Source organism: Dermacentor albipictus, chromosome 1, assembly GCF_038994185.2.
Source record: "Dermacentor albipictus isolate Rhodes 1998 colony chromosome 1, USDA_Dalb.pri_finalv2, whole genome shotgun sequence".
Lineage (NCBI taxonomy): Eukaryota > Metazoa > Arthropoda > Arachnida > Ixodida > Ixodidae > Dermacentor > Dermacentor albipictus.
Window position 1 is genome coordinate 243,228,943 of NC_091821.1, and position 16,359 is coordinate 243,245,301.

At 42.9% G+C, this 16,359-nt stretch overlaps 1 long non-coding RNA gene across 2 annotated transcripts; it reads right to left on the minus strand.

Moving 5' to 3' along the window:
• Positions 1–221: 221 nt before the first annotated feature.
• Positions 222–10,455, minus strand: LOC135901616 (uncharacterized). Of its 2 annotated transcripts, XR_010564198.2 has the most exons (5): positions 10,102–10,455; positions 8,831–8,887; positions 7,579–7,769; positions 3,347–6,238; positions 222–3,275 (listed from the first exon to the last, which is right to left on the minus strand). It is a non-coding gene; the product is annotated as an uncharacterized lncRNA (long non-coding RNA). The 2 variants fall into 2 exon arrangements; XR_010564197.2 differs by having other exon boundaries at positions 222–6,238; positions 10,102–10,449.
• Positions 10,456–16,359: the final 5,904 nt, after the last annotated feature.

The following is a 16,359-nucleotide window of genomic DNA, read 5'->3' on the forward strand; positions in this document are numbered from 1 at the left end:
ATAAAGGAGACCTGTATAAGGAAGTGCAATAAAAACAATATTCCAACTTAGATTACATTACCTATGCATTATGCTATGCTTGCTGAAAACAACTGGTTGGCAATTGATAATCCAGTCTAATAGTAAAAACAGCTGTCTTACCTTATGGTACTCTTGTTGGCACTTTTTCCCACACAATTTGTGCATGTTAGCGTGAGATGAAAATTGATCTGAAAAACACATTAAAAAGTTGTGCATCAATTTTATTCTGTCATACAACATGCAACAGTGTATAAAAATCTCATAACTGACAAAATTACAAAAATAAATACAGCAACACTTATACTGATCATTTATTTATGTTGAGAAACATACTTTTGCAAGACTAAGTAAAATAGCTGACACAGACAATTTCACAGGTCGAAATAACCGCTAATACAAAACTTTCCATAATGCAAACACGTTGACAAAATAAGTAGCACAGGCAGCTGTATTTTGTTACGGCAAAGATAGCGCATGAATGATGAGGACAAGAAAGGAAGCAGAACACATAAACAAACTATACCCAGCTGCATGCACGCAGCTGTAACAATACTCATAGTGCACAAAGATCCAAAAGAAACAAAGAGGAAGATGTGAGGAAGGCTTCTTTTACTCATCACAAGTCATCCTGTAAGAGCACATTATGCACTGGCTGTAATCTATCCTCAGGACATACATGAATAAGTTACTTTAGGTGCCACATCTATAAATCACTCATACAATGTTCTTGTGATTTTCCTTATTCCAATCTTTAGCTTAGCAAGCATGACTGAGTTACGTAAAGCCTCCCTACGGCTTGGCACATATACACAAAGAAGTGTTTCTATAAACACTGGAAGTCACGGACGGATGACTGACACATACCTCTTTTATTTGTTTTGTCTTTGTCATTATGATTACCTACCACAGTAGTCTTTTGTAGAGTGAAACACATCCAAATAACACACTGTGGGCAACCAAGTGTGAATACCTGTTCTCGATTTCTACCTTTCTCTGGTGTCCCGCTAAGGTAACAATGGTGCGAAGGATTGTCTTCCCAACGTATGCATTCCCATACAACAGGAGCAGATGATAAGCCACATTAATGGTGCATGAAATAAAGCATCTGTGCTTGACTTTCCACTGCCGTTCCAATCTGGATTGACCTTTTTTTTTTGCTTTGTATACACTAGTACAGGTGCTACGTAGTCCCCTTGGCACCCAGAGCAATTCTCACACCACAGGAGGATGTCAATTTTTTTTTAAATTCTAAGCAGAACTCTCGTTATGGGGGACAATTGCGAACTTATATTTTTGCTTTGTATCTTAATTATGTTGTTGACCTTTAAATTTAGCCACTTTACTACTTTTCTGCAGACAGGCCATTGCACCAATGCTAGGTTTTGAAAACACCAGAGCAGGGTAGAAAGCAAGAACAGATATTTATAATTTGGGTGCCCTCTCTGCATTGCATGGATATGTTTCAATGCACGATAAGACTACTTGGTAGCTAAACATATAAAAGTTAAGAGAATTAAGCTCAAAGCCTACCAAATTAGTAACTGGGAACTGGGAATTTCATATGTAAATTAAATTTCCTGATTCCCAGTGATGAAACAGTTTTGAGAATATGTGCGAAGGCAACCAAGTCACTCATGCTCACAAAGGAAACAAAATAAAAACAAGCAAGATTACAAGAACTTCGAACTTGCAACCCAAAGTAAGACACCTGACATGACTGATTTATGTATTTACTGAGCATAAATTACAGCTAGCGCATAATCTGCTTGAACAAGATGACAAACAATGAGTTACTGTTGCTTTCTCTCTGGGGCATTTGGCTCTTCTGAACACATGCACATTGTATGGCACAGCTGCGTGGATGTAGCTGGGCATAGTTATGAGTCAGCATCACTTTGTTATTATGGTCCTTCACTATTATTGTTATGATTTATATTTGGCAAGCAGCCTAACTATCGGATTGATCAGCTGTATTTTAAACAAAACATACTGACAGATTTCCGTTTCTAGCTAACATAAGGAGGCGGGTACATCCTTTCAGATTTCAAGAAACAGCTGTGCAACAGAAAGTCTACAATGACCAGTACCTTTATTATTAAGTGCCATGTACTAGATCTTTCTGCAATGAATACCTCTATTACCAAAAATTGTAGTCTGAAAAACTAATTGGAAAATATTTACAAGTGACAGATACTAGAACTGCATTACAATTGCAAATTTTTTCGTAAACAATATCACAATAATTGAAGTTTTATTAATTTCAGCAAAATGGCTGACATCCTATTATTGAGGCTAGTCAGTGCTGAAGGTATTGTTAGTTTGTAGGAGTCCTCAGACTGACAGCTCTGAAATATTTATCGCCATACTTGGTGGAACATGCTTTGCTGTTGCAGATATTACTTAGCCACAAAACATTTTGTAAGCCTTATGGGACAATTCTGTGTGGAAGATAAACCTATCTGATCATGTCTTTTTGGGTTGTGTATCTCGGAACTGGTGCTAGTCTGAGTTCTTACAAACTAGACGTTATTGAGTACTGTAATTATAATGCCTGCCACTGCTATAAATTTCTGTTAGCGAAAATTGTCGCATTGTCATGAAGCAGATATGTTCAATTTTTAGCGGCAGTCACTGCTGAAACACTCAGTACAAAGCACAAAACAAAGATATGGAGTCAAAATGTAAATGTCGAACAAAGTTATAGTCAATTCCTCATTTCACAGAACTGTCTTTTTTTTTGTTAGTTTGCCAATACCAATTGCATATCCACAAACATTTTAGTATTGCACTTCTGGTAAATGCAGGAAATTTCAGTGTTTAACGGAAGCCCTTGGGAAGACAGCCCAGAGTCGCTTTAACAAAAAGACTTGCATTCAATCTGCGTTTCTATGTTGTAGGTCACTATAGCAAGGGGCATGTTTTGCTGATTGAATATTACTCGAAACAGTCTTATTATTCGTACTAGAGGCTTTGAAAGAGAGCAAATTGTAGAGTTCTTCATGCAGATTTCATATATGTCATTAGTATTTCTTTAGCTGCTTCTTGAGTTATGTCCCACACAATGGGAAAATACACTGATCTTTGCGGGCACTTTCTTGTGTACTAAATTTTCACAAAAAGCAGTGTGCTGTAGCTACCTCAGCTCTTCGTAGACTACAAAGTACCGATATCTATTCAAACAGCATGTAAAGTTACTAGAAGTATGCAAGATTAGTAGGCAGGCAGAGAGGCCTGCCTACTAATCTTGCATACTTCTCATGCTATTGTGAAAAAAAGCTATTGAATATACTTCAAAAACATTTTCTCACAATAGCATGAGAATAACCTTATGCACTTATAGTTGTCCTATACTAACGAAATTTGGCATACGTACTCTTCAAGATATGCAGAATGCTCATATCTAATTGAAATTGCAATCTGTAAAATTATTTAATGTGGCCTAATATATTCTTGCATAGTTCCAGTAATTGTACAAGCCGTTTGGATAGGTATCACCACTTTGCAGTATACGAATAGCTAAATAAGATACAGCATGAAGCTATTTCTGAAAACTTTATACACAGGAAAGTGCCCCCCAAAATATTTTGCCACTGTGTAGGACATAACTAAAAAACAGCAGCTACACAAAAATAAATGACAATTCAAATCTAATAAAACACTTTATGAATGACAGTATATTCAAATCTCTAGTACAAATATATAAAAAAGTTGTTTCGAGGAGTTAATAAGTGGGTGTCAGTGTATTCTACCGAAGTGTTAGAAAATGCCTTCAGGCATACCATGGGGAGCTTTATAAATAGCACACGCACGCATCTGCCTAAAAAGCCCCATGCCCTGCTTGAATTCATTAGTCATTTTTGCATTCTGTTGTATGTCACCATTTGCATCCCTTAACATAGAGTGCACAAAACCAAAAACAGCCTATTACCGTATTTACTCGCATAATGATTGCACTCGCGTAATGATCGCACCCCTAAATTTTGTCGTTTTAATTCGATTTTTTTTATTTCCCACGTAATGATTTCACCCCGAACTTGCCGCAGCGATGTGTCACATGCCAAATCTAGCTAATAATGATCGCGCTTACCATCTGTCGACTGCTATGCGAACGACTCTTCAAGACAAACCAAGCAGTCTGCACGCAAAAAACTTTCTTAAGCAGATGCCCCATTTCATTGCTTTCATCACTTTCCGCACTTCTACGACAAAAAAAAGCTACAACCAAACTTTCCTTTATTATGTGTAGGCTTTATAATGGTTGTGGTCAATAAAAACAACAAAAAAAAAGGCGTCTTTCGATTCTTCTCATCTGCACTTGTGGGCACGCAACAAATCGCGAGCGGCAATGATAGCAGCCACGTTTACACTGATAGGTTAGAAGTGTACCCTATTCATTCGCCGACGTTTGTAACGCAGCTAAGATATTCACCCACCCTTAGCGGAAACGTGCCACGTTAGGATAGTGGTGAAGACAAATGCCGCAGTTTCCGCAGCATTTGTTCCTATGTCACTGGCAGCTAAGTGCGCCCATCTGTTTCTGTCCCCTCAAAGTGGGCATGGCTATGTTATTGCCGCAAACTTGCAAATACTTTTCATTACTAATATGGAAGAAACTGTTTGAATGCACTGTAATGTACTCACGAGAAGAAAAATGCATTCGGCGCGTTCGGCTTGCTCTGCCGGCCACCATTTTTTTTCGTGTCCTGCACTACATACAGCAGCAGCCGCCTATTTGTTGACCTATTGTCATCCCGTAGTAAATGCCAGATAATATATTTTTTTCTTTTTGCGGGAAAATTAACCAGTGTAATGACCGCACCCCTGAATTTGAGTCAATTTTTTTTGCAAAAAAGTGTGATCATTATGCGAGTAAATAGGGTAACACACGGAATTTTTAGCCTGTAAAGGGGTTGTATACAAATGGGGCAGCCCACTCTAGTGTGACAACAAATATTTGTACTCACAATATTGAAACCAGTCATAACATATATCCTCACAAATTTGGAAATGAATAACCAAAGAACCTTGCTGATTGTCTCATTAGTGTCCTAAACAAGATCTTTTGATGTTTATAATTTCTAGTTTAATTCACTTTCTCTAGTAAATGGACTTTGACCTAGACTACTCAGAGTAGGAGACTAACCCAGACCTGGAAGCCAATATTTAAATCTGAAATAAAGACATTCATCCCACGACCACGTCACTGCTATGTCATCAGAAGCGTGCATCCATGGACTGTAAAATAATTTTTACATGATCTGTACTGTTACTCTTGCACTAATAAATTAGGAAATGCACTTGCTATTTAAAGCACTGCTGTAAACCTTTGTGTTTGAGAAATGAAATACTCAAAAGTGTAACACAACCAATGTGTGCATATAACCTACGATGCCTTTGACATTCGTCAGTGTGACAAATGGGCACCGAGAAATGCAAAGGGCATCATAGCTTTCTTGTTTGAAACCTTGTGTGCGAGTATATTACTGGTATCCTTGCAGTGAAAGGAAGTGAATTATCAGACTTATGAGGGGAACTTATGTTTCTCTAGTTTAATATTTTCTTTTTTGTGCTCCTATATTCTTGACTTTTCCAAGAATAATGGGTGTTTGAAATAAGTACTCTATATTGCTCTTAAATTTTTCCTGCACAAGAGCTCACGTTAGGTTACATTTCTTGAACACTTTGCATGCTGTAGATAATCAAAAGAAAGAAAAAAATGCTGTAAGTTTGCATTTTAGCCTTCTCTATAACAAGTATGAATCTATCAATTACATACACAAGTACAAAAGAACTACGAAAAACTGGGCATAAAGACATACATTATAGTAATAGCAGGAATCGATGGTGAGAATTCTAATAGAAAGGAACCATTAAAAACTAGGCACTAAAGACACATATTAATTATAATAACACAAGTATTTGCTAAGAATTTGAAGAGACAAATAGAATGTCTCTTCAAATCACTCCACCCTAACATTCATCCATGGTTTGACGAGTGACCACAGTTGGTGATGCTGTTTGGATAAGTTGCAGCTGAGGTGCAGCTGTGAAATAGGCGGAACATGTAGAGAGGTCACCAAAGGTTGCACGCTGGTCGCACAGCAGGTTGCCTTGATCTCCGGACTCACTCGACACTCATGTGTTGAGCCTGGTTATACGCCGTTTGCAAGAGGCCTGGCCCGTGTGTGGTACGGCTTTGGTAAAATTTCGAGGCAACCTGAAAAACACAGATCGATATCTATAAGCACCACAATACTCTTCACCATAGGGCAAACCTGAAGTTTACCATGGGCACATAGCAGATAATGAAAACAGACACAAGCCACCAGACTTCAGGTATAAAGATGTGCAAAAGTGTAAATAAGTGTTAAGAGCTGTTTATAGGATGGAATGTTTCATTTTGTCTTTTGTAGATGAATAATAGTATCTTAACATAAAGTCAAGTGTACTTGGCCCTCCCTAAAAAAATTTAAATTATGGGGTTTTACTTGCTAAAACCACTTTCTTATCATGAGGCACGCCGTAGTGGAGGACTTCGGAAAGTTCGACCACCTGGGGTTCTTTAATGTGCACCTAAATCTAAGTACACGGGTGTTTTCGCATTTCGCCCCTCTCGAAATGCGGCCGCCGTGGCCGGGGTTCAATCCTGCGACCTCGTGCTCAGCAGCCCAACACCATAGCCACTGAGCAACCACGGAGGGCATGGCCCTCCCTATTTGTGTAAGTAGGCAATTCCATGCGAGCTGTACCGACCTGGCACACGACCACTTGAAATTTTTTTTTGAAGAACTGGAGGCCCTTCAATATAGCGCAAATGTTAATTTCAAAAAATACTTAACTTAAAAAGTTTTTTTACTGGCGCAAGCACTAAGTGAGATTTTGTGTAATGCACCAATCTATGCATCATAAAAGGCATAGCAGAAAAATTGGTTCCTTCATTAAAGGGGCCAAATTTTTCGGGACTATAAAAAGAGACCTTACACCAAAAATTGAACTGCTTATTAGCCACTGCTCAGTTTATTATGGGTCATTAAACATGGACAAAATGGCCAATTAACATTATTTTCATGAATCTGGCTTACAGCAAAAGCTGCAAATTTATGTAATCCACATATTTAGGAGTTGTGCTGCATGCAAAAACTGGTTTCAGGAACATAAATTATACAGCAGTGCACAGAGATGCGGATGAACTAGCAAAAAAAAGTCAGTTTTGGTATGTTTATCGGCATACTTACTATTGAGGCAGTCCTAGTAAATTTATGCCCAATACCATGTATGAGTGTACACCGTATTCTTTTTAGATTGCTAAAGCTTTATCAAAGCAGTTTTTTGTTAAGCAAGAAAAAAATGTACAAGTGGTCTCCTACTGGTTTCAAAATTTGCAGCGCGTTTCGTCTAATCCACAGAGCCTTTTGGCGGCTAAGGCAAACTGCATGGACTTGAGCATTCCTGCACCGATAGCAGGGAGTCTAAACTGCTTTGAAGTTAACTCTTTCATTGCTGAGTGGCTACAAGCCACTTCACTCAAAAAGTTGCCACTTAATCACATGTATTTACATTAATCTTTCTGTTGGCTTCCAGCCTGCTTGGCATCATCACGAAGGCTGCCAACTCCCTAGTGGACGTAGTCAGGACATGGTGGTGGCAGGACGCAGCGGCAGGAGCCGCCAAAGGCTTCAAACTCCCTAGTGGACGTAGTCAGGACACAGTGGTGGTAGGATGCAGGGGCGGGAGCCACCAGAGTGTACCTGCAGCAAATTTGCACAAATGCTCTTAGTCCTACCATGTCACAATTTACAAGAAAAATTAAGCAGTCTGTGGAACATGGATACCAATACAAATAAATGTAAACAGTTAGGTCCCACAACACAACTAGAACATTGACAAAGAAGAAATGGTACTTATGCTTATGAAAATCCAAGCAATGAAAAAAAGAGAATGTGCATCCGATTTGTGCACGGAAGCTCAGTGGAAACCTGAGCTCATACCATCAAGTGATCTGCTAGTCAACTGCAAGCCTCTTAAAATGTCATTGTATATTTTTTACACACACTATGTTAAGCTGCATTAAAACAAGTTCAGCATCTCTAAATATAAGTAATCACGAAGCAATTCAATTAATGAATTCCAGTGGTCGATAATGCAACAAAGTGCACGCTCTGATGAAGCTGGCCAAACTGGGTAGTGACAAGTAACAGCGTGGTTCTCTACATCTTGTTTTTCTGGCTTTCGCTGTAGCATTAAAATACACAAGAAATATCACATTCCTGACATTTAACCCTGCCAATTTTTATTCCATAATGCATAATACTTCAGCAAGAGCAATAATGCTGTCTTTTAATCATAAATAGTGATAGAACAAGAAATTTTACTGGAGCTAATGTTTTGACAAGAAAACTTATCTCCTTCTCTTTGTCGAAACATTGGCTCCAGCGATGCTCCTTGTTCTACGGCTCTTCATCATTTCAAGTCTCTGTCTTCCTGTGTACCTCTGTACTTTCAATGTTGTATCAATGAAATTGTAATAACGGAGAATTAGTAAATGTAGCTGATGAAGAACTTGGGCTTGTTGGTAGACAATGACAGAGTAACGGCGCAACATAGAGATACGGACAAAGGAGGCTCATGTGTGCCGTCTCCTCCAGCTATGTCTCTCCTTTGGACAATTACTCTATCTCGATGTAAAAGTATTACCCTTGCACAATAATGCTGAAATGAATAAAGGCCAGGAAAGTGGACACAAAAATTACAACAAATAGCATCTTATGCTAATGAGATATGGGAAAGTCCCTGCTACGATCTGTCTCACCAATAACGTGCTGGATAAGATGGCGTCTTCTTCTGGATGTTGGCATTTCTTGAATACCTAAAATAAAGTACATTTCAAAATTACAAAAATACACAGAACAGCCGTAGCAGAGGAGATAACGCATTGTTTAGTAAAAGAAAGTAAACTAATCTCTGATGCAGTGCAGACGAAATTTCCTTTATTAAATTAGCAGAATAATACATCACACTTCATTTCATTTAATGCTGTGAGCGTTTCTTGGTACAACAAAGAAAGGTATTTATGCATGAAAACAGTAAAATAATCATAGCCTTCTACTTTTACAAAATACGCGACAGCGACTAAGCCAACTACAGCAGTATATACTTAAAATTGTTATATGCACATTACAATAGCCAAGACAGGAGAAACTTGGGTTTATATGTAGCTCACCAAGAGGTACCACCTTGGAATCGATTCATTTCTGCTTGCCAAATATCTGCACTAACATAAGACTACAAATAAAAAGACCCTCGTTTTCATAAAATACCGGACTCAAAATAGAAAATCCAGTAGGAATACCACAATTTCTGTGCATAACACAGCCAGGTTTTGTGCGCCTAGTAGGATTTACTATATAAAGGTTGCAGCAAATTCATGCTTTTAAATATTTACCACCATGAAAATAAAGATTACATAAAAAATAATAACATTATACATCGGCTTAGATTGTCAGCTAACGTATTTTGTGTTTTCTACTTACAGCCAAATGCACATAAAATTTGTTCTGTTTCAGCGCTTTTAAAGCGCTGTGTCTGTTCGCTTGTGCATGCAGCCGCTTTACCGCTCTTAAGATATCTGTGCTGCCACATCGCCTGACACTGCCATACAGCGTTGTAGCGCTTTTATTATTCGCGGTAATATACCTAAAGCGCTAGTAAATCTTCAGAATACACAAGCTGTCTTTTCGACTACCTGTCTTCGCCAGCGAAAGTTACACTGGTACTAGTATTGTATCTACACTTCAAGTTACGCAGGACAGTACTTGATATTCTACGGATCTTTCGATGCGACAGGCCACTCGTCACCGGAGTCGTTAAGAACGGTGTTTCTCCTGGCAGTACAGCCTTGCAATAATTTCAGATGCTCTCCTGAGGCTTCCGTCTGCCAGTAGTATTTTCGCATACATACGCGCACGCATGCCCAAGAAACGTCTGTGAACTGCCAAGAGAAACGTGGCGCAAAATGTAGCCATACCGGAAGGACCGAGTCCGCGCCGTTTGTAAACTCGGAACAAAAGCTGATATGCTTACCTGAGACGTTAAGAGAAATATGGCACAGGTCACAGGTCACAGGTCCCCGCTGGTAGTGGTTCGTATGCATCTGGTCGTCTCTGTCCGTTGCGATCTCCCATATCACAATGAAAGATGCAGTGCAAACCGCAGCACTTCGGACGCTTCCGGCGAGCGCACTTGCTCGATGTCGGCAAAGACGAAATCGGCGAAACGCTGCTGCTGGCGGCGGTCCCCTCGTCGCAATCACACAGCACGGACAGAAGCTCCCACCGTAACTTGTCGCAACGCTTGGTTGCAGTCGTCCCTAGCGCAGCGATTTCAGAACCACTCAACGACAATGTATACTCGTGCATGATGCAGCGCAACTTTAAAATGGCGTCATGCTATTGACGGCTTCGGCTTTGGATCATTTTGTAGCTGCACAACTGAGCAGAACAGTTGCGCTAGTTTCGGTTTTGTTTACTCGCGTTGAAATAAAAACTGTTTTGCTCACTGATAATTTTACGTCACTTAAGTAATGTTCACGAATGAAACAGCCATGAATTTAATACGCGTGTTGAAATACCCGCTACGTTCACTTGGCAGAAGCAAAATTTGCTCGTCCGAGCGTGGTTGCGTTTGAAATATCTATCGGTGGGCTGTCGGAGCATGCTCGAAGTGTGAAGACGCGGCGTAATTGTCCTTAATTTCCTTAGATATAACGGTGTGGCTGCCCTTGATTTCCGTCTAGTGCAGTTTGCTCTGATGTGAGGTAGAACTACAAAGCCGCCCATGTTGCTGAATGATCTAGTGCACCTGAAGCTGCCAGAACTCCGGCATTTCCTCCACAAGTTCTTGCGACTGTGTGCCGCGATCACCAAATGCGAGCGTAGTCATTTGGCGGAGATTTAGCAGCACATTTTCTAGAACTATCGTTCACCGCTCTCTCACGACATGGAGAAGCAGTGTGGTTGGTCCTTGGTAAAAATTTCTATTTATTGCGAATTTTGCGATAGCAATTATATGGACACAACCGTCAAAATATATCTGTCGGTGTTACCGTGAGCTTTCGTATAAAGTCAAGTGCGATAAGATCCTATCCCGCGCCGTTGGCTGTGCGCGTTAAAGGAAGTGTTCGAGGCTGAGCCGGGCTCGATGGGCGCCCCAAGTATCTATAGGAGGTCACGTGATAAAACGCGCGCAAGCCGGGAGAGGGATGCGGGATGCGCTAGTTTAGCGCGCTTCTCCTCCTCTAGCCGTTGCTCTAGCCCGGTCTTGCGCCACCCTCGCTCTGTCTTGGTGATAATTTCCGATGGACGCAAAGCTGGGGGGGAGGGGGGGGGCGCTCAGATAACGCAATTTTGCGGAGACGCTTTGACGGAAGAGGCAGCAGAAGCGTTCTGTCCGCTCTGTTCGCGCCCTTCGTCAAGCCAACGCTGTGACAGCGAGTGTTCGCCGTCATTGAGTGAGATCTGTTGTATGCACGTACGCGCGTGACCCAGTGCTTCCTAATTTAAGGAGTAAGCGAATGTTTACTGCAGTTTATTCAGCCGATGAAACAACGAACATTGGTTCCAGCAGTAGTTCGTGCAGTGGTTCAGGCAGCATTGGGGCGAAACTGCCGTATTTTTGTTTTTATATTTCTAGGGGGTTCCAAAGCAGTGTTGCGTACGTTAATATTTGTTTGTGGCCGCGGAACGCAACGCACAGTAGCCCAGTGGCTTTGGTGTTGCACTGCTGAGCTCGAGGTGACGGGTCCAATCACAACCGCGGCAGTCGCATTCCAACGGGGGCAGAATGCGAAAACGCGCGTATACCGTGCATTCCGTACACGTTAAATAACCCGAGCTGCTGAAAATAAATCTGCAGCTTTCCATTACCGTGCGCCTCATAACAAGATATTGATTTTGGAACCTAAACCTTCGAAATTTAGTTTAAGTCGCGGGATTACATTTACAATCGACACTGTTGACTGCACCTACTGAACTTATCTCTTTGCTGTGCTCTCTTTAGTAGCCAATACTTTTTTTTAGATTTACTTATGGTCAGAACCAGTGTGACAAATCCAAGTCTTCCTTATCATAGGAATCCAGCTATGGCTTAAGCGTGTGAGGTATCAACAAACATGGTCAAGAAAAATCAATATATAGAGTTCGAAGTAATTGCAGAATATGACAAGGATGAAAGAATGATACACGGCGGCATTACAACCAGGACAGAAACCCGAGGGCCTGCCTAAAACAGAAGAGTTTATCTGGTATTTCTTCTCCTGCATTAAATCTTTCTCTCGCCAGACTCATCTCCAATATCAGAGGAATGGCGATCTTCCATGACTCTTAGCGTGCTATTGAGAGTCAAACGACCCATGCGGGAATGTTGACTCTTCTTTTTGACTCTACTCGCGCAAAAGTGGGTCTTCGGAAGAAAAAAGAGAGTCAAGTTGCTGTGACTCACTTTTTACTCTCTTTTTTCTTAGAGTGTATTGCGAATCGCGTCGAGCGGACAAAGGAACTTAATTGGAATAACGTGTGGCTTCTCGGCCTTCTGTGAACCTTTTGTCCGGTACGTAGTGAATTCGTTGAGGCTGGCTATTATTAGCAGTGTAAAATTTGGTGGAGGGCATGTCAAAAGGGGTAGCTGGCCCATGCCGTCTGAAGGGAGGAACATGTTCTCATCGACAACGAGGAGTACTGGGTTTATTTACAACATTTACATAAAGAGTGGATAACGTTGTCCCATCAGTCTAGAAAAGCTGAATTGAAGCACACTCAGGAGCCGAAAAAGTTCGCTTAAACCTCCTCTGTCCTCCCTAGGCCAGGGAAAACTGCCGCCCCCTCCGTACAATCGGAGCGTCCAAAGTCGTCGAAGGACCCGCGTTGAGGGTGAGGGTTCACACAACCACTCCCGCATATTTGTTCACTGTCACAGAAAGGAGGGGAGCTTTGTAGACGGGGATTGTCACGCTTGACTCAAGCTGGCGCGTCTTGGTTTCTGGGATGACCCAGCAGTTAGCTGGAGCGTATGTCAAACGACCGTGGCGATTACCGGAGTCCCTGAGGAAACGCCGTAGAACACCCTTTTCCAAGAGTTTTTTTGCTCCCATTGCAATGGTCCCTGACGGTGAGAGTGAAACAGCAAACAATACTCTATCCGTCAAAGGTGTCTCGCTTTGCTGGCTCCGCAGGTCTGTCCGAGGTGGATGCATTGTTCGCTAAGCGATTCGTCGCAGTGGGGCAGGAGAGTATAGAAGGTCAATACGCCCGCTGGCAGATCGTAGCAGCAGTTATCTGATTTTGGGAGCAGTCGCCAGAGATGCATGTAGTTACTTCTGATTATAGTGTACCGTAAATTATGAAAGGTGGCGGGAATAGTCGCATTCATGTCCTGCTAGTGTCACCCCAGTATGTGTAGCGATAATGTTCGTAGTTATGCGTCTATTTACTTATTGTATCCTGAATATTTATAGAAATAAGTCGTGAAGGATGGTAACATTGTTAATTTTGAATTGTGAGCAATTTATTGAGGTCGTGTTCACGTGCACACTGCTAACCATCGCTGACAGGCGCTGAGTTACTCCGACGCCTTCTCATATCTTGATATTATTGGGGACTCAATCCCATCGCTCGTAACCCGTTGTCAAGATTGAAGTCCGGCATGAATTCAAAGGTAGCTAGCCCATGCCGTCGTCCAACTTATCCACGCTGAGGACGTTGATGGAGGGAAGGACTGCTTCTCATCGAGAACGAGGAATACGCGTTTATTTACAGTATGCAGTTCATCAGTGTAGCATGACTGCGAGAGAAAGTTCGTCGGTCTAACACGACTGCTTGAGAGAGTGTCTCAGTCCAACATGACTGCTTAAGAAAAATGTGTCGAGCATCCGCACAACAGCGACTTATAAGCACTCGACCCTCCCTTGATTCCAAGGGGACAGAAACGTTCGTCTAGTCATTGTAGACACGCCGCCTCTCCCCGAGACGGCTTACACACACGCACGCACGCACGCACACACACACACACACACACACACACACACACACACACACACACACACACACACACACACACACGCACGCACGCACACAGGTAGCAAGGTCCGGAGCCGACGTCAGATGGGCTTCGTAGAACTCGGAGCCGACCCGGGTAGCGCGCCCGGGTAGCACATTGTCTTGCGTCTTGGTTGGCGCGTGGGAAGGAGCCTACGACGACGTTCCCGCGGCAACTCCCCCACCCGTAGCAGATCAGGTCCGCGTTGGGGAGTTCGGTAACAATAGAGAGTTTTAGTATTGGGGACGCAAAGGCGTTGGGGCCCCAAGCGCTTGGGTGCGTTTGCGTTTGCGTACGCAAGCAGAAACACGTTATGGGTTAACGGCCCCAAACGCAAGCCGCAGTGAGGTCGCATGCGCTCGCAGCGCCATCAACGTCTGATCTTTGATGCATTATCATTTTTTAAAACATGAAATCAAGCATATGAAGTAAAGCACATAAAACTATTCCTATTAAAAGCAGCTAATAGAGAGGTTTATAGTGTCCGGTAATCGGGTAAACGCAGGCTGGGGCGTTGGGGCGGAGCTATGAACTAGAGCGGCCTGCATGGTGTTGCCACCTGGTGGCGCAAAGCTCAAACAGAGAAAAACAGCTAATATAGCAGTAACCAAGTGTATTTTACATTGCTGCGGGTATAAATTTTTGCAGCAACACAATTACGCCAGTGCCGAAAATTTACACCAGCAGCAAAGTAGAATAGACTTGGTTACAGCAACATTAGCTGATTTTGTCAGTTTGAGCTTTACGCCGCCTTGTGGATGCACCATGCAAGACGCTCACCTTTATGGCTCCGCCCCAACTGCGTTTATCCGCATACCGGACATGCTAAACCTCTCTAATATATATAAAAACGACGTCTGTCGACACTTGGCGAAAGATTAGACAGTTTTAGTACTGCGTACGTAGCGTACGCAACGGCGTTGCGTACGTAAGATCGCTGCGTTCTGCAAACTGCGCATGTGCAGAACGCAACATAAACGCTACGAGATGCGTACGCAGCCGCTGCGTACGCACGCATCCGATTCTTGCGTGCGTACGTAGGGAGCCTTGCGTGCTGCTTTCGTGGTTCTCGTTCGTTCGGGAGAGCGCGAGACAAGAGTTTCGAAAAATGGCGGCAGCGTCGAAGGCGACCAGCGGAAGACTGTTCTTTTCCGTGGCGTACGACTTGGCTTTGCTGCGCGAAGTAAACGCGCAGAACCCTTTCCAGGATCCTGCAAAGTGGGAATGTATAACCAAAAATGTTAATATCGCTTTTACGAAAGTCTTCAGCGTGCGCTGTTTGCGCGAAAGGCTCGACCTACTCTTGGCGCAGTTCATCGGAAATGACCGTGCCAGCCCCAGAGAGCAAGTGTTTGGTCTTTATTTTTCTCTATGTGATTCGTTAATTTCATCCGCATTAAAAGTAGATTCTCTTAAAGGCCTAAATATAGTTCGACGAAGCGGGAACGCGCCCACACGTTACATCACGTTAGTCAGATCAACAGCGTCTAGTTTGGCCGATGGTTCGACGTACTGGTGGACACGGCCAATGCGCTCCGACGCGCCCGGCGTCTAACGCTCGCCCTCTTACGTACGTAGGCATTTCGCAGTACTAAAAGCCCCAACGCGACACGCGCTCCTACGTTCCGCAAAGCCCTTGCGTGCTGCGTACGTATCGTCATGACGCAGTACTAAAACTGTCTATTTATTAGATTATCTACCCGCTAGCTACTCGTAAGTTCTCCTACACCGCGAGAGTCACGTGGGTAACGTGACCACTTAGGGGCAGCGATGTTTTCGGCCGGCCAAACAACCCAAGGACGCAAGTAGACATAGCGGTCTGCGCATGCGCAGTACCGTCGCCCCTAGTTCTTGCGTATGCAAGCCGCTTGCGTCCCCTACACTAAAACTCTCTAATAGTTGGCCCGCCGAACTCATTCCGTCACAACGGCGACGAGGCTAGAGCGTAACGGTGGCGGTTTCAGCACAAAGCCTGCTTCGTCAAGCGCATCCTAGCTGAAGCGATGGAGAGTGGAGGACGTGCGTATTGCTCCCGACACAAAGTCGACTCAAATCACGCCGTGGCTAGAGGTTGGCGGTGGCGTTCCAAGATGAGGTTGCCACCGCTGGCGTAAATGGCTGGCAAACTTGCACTGCAGCTGGCCGTTCTTAACAATCTGTGGAAGGCAGAACACGTTATTTCCAAGCCCACAAAGCGAGGAAACAGGCACATAAAGCTTTTGTGAGGATCTTAAAGGGATTGGCTTGTAA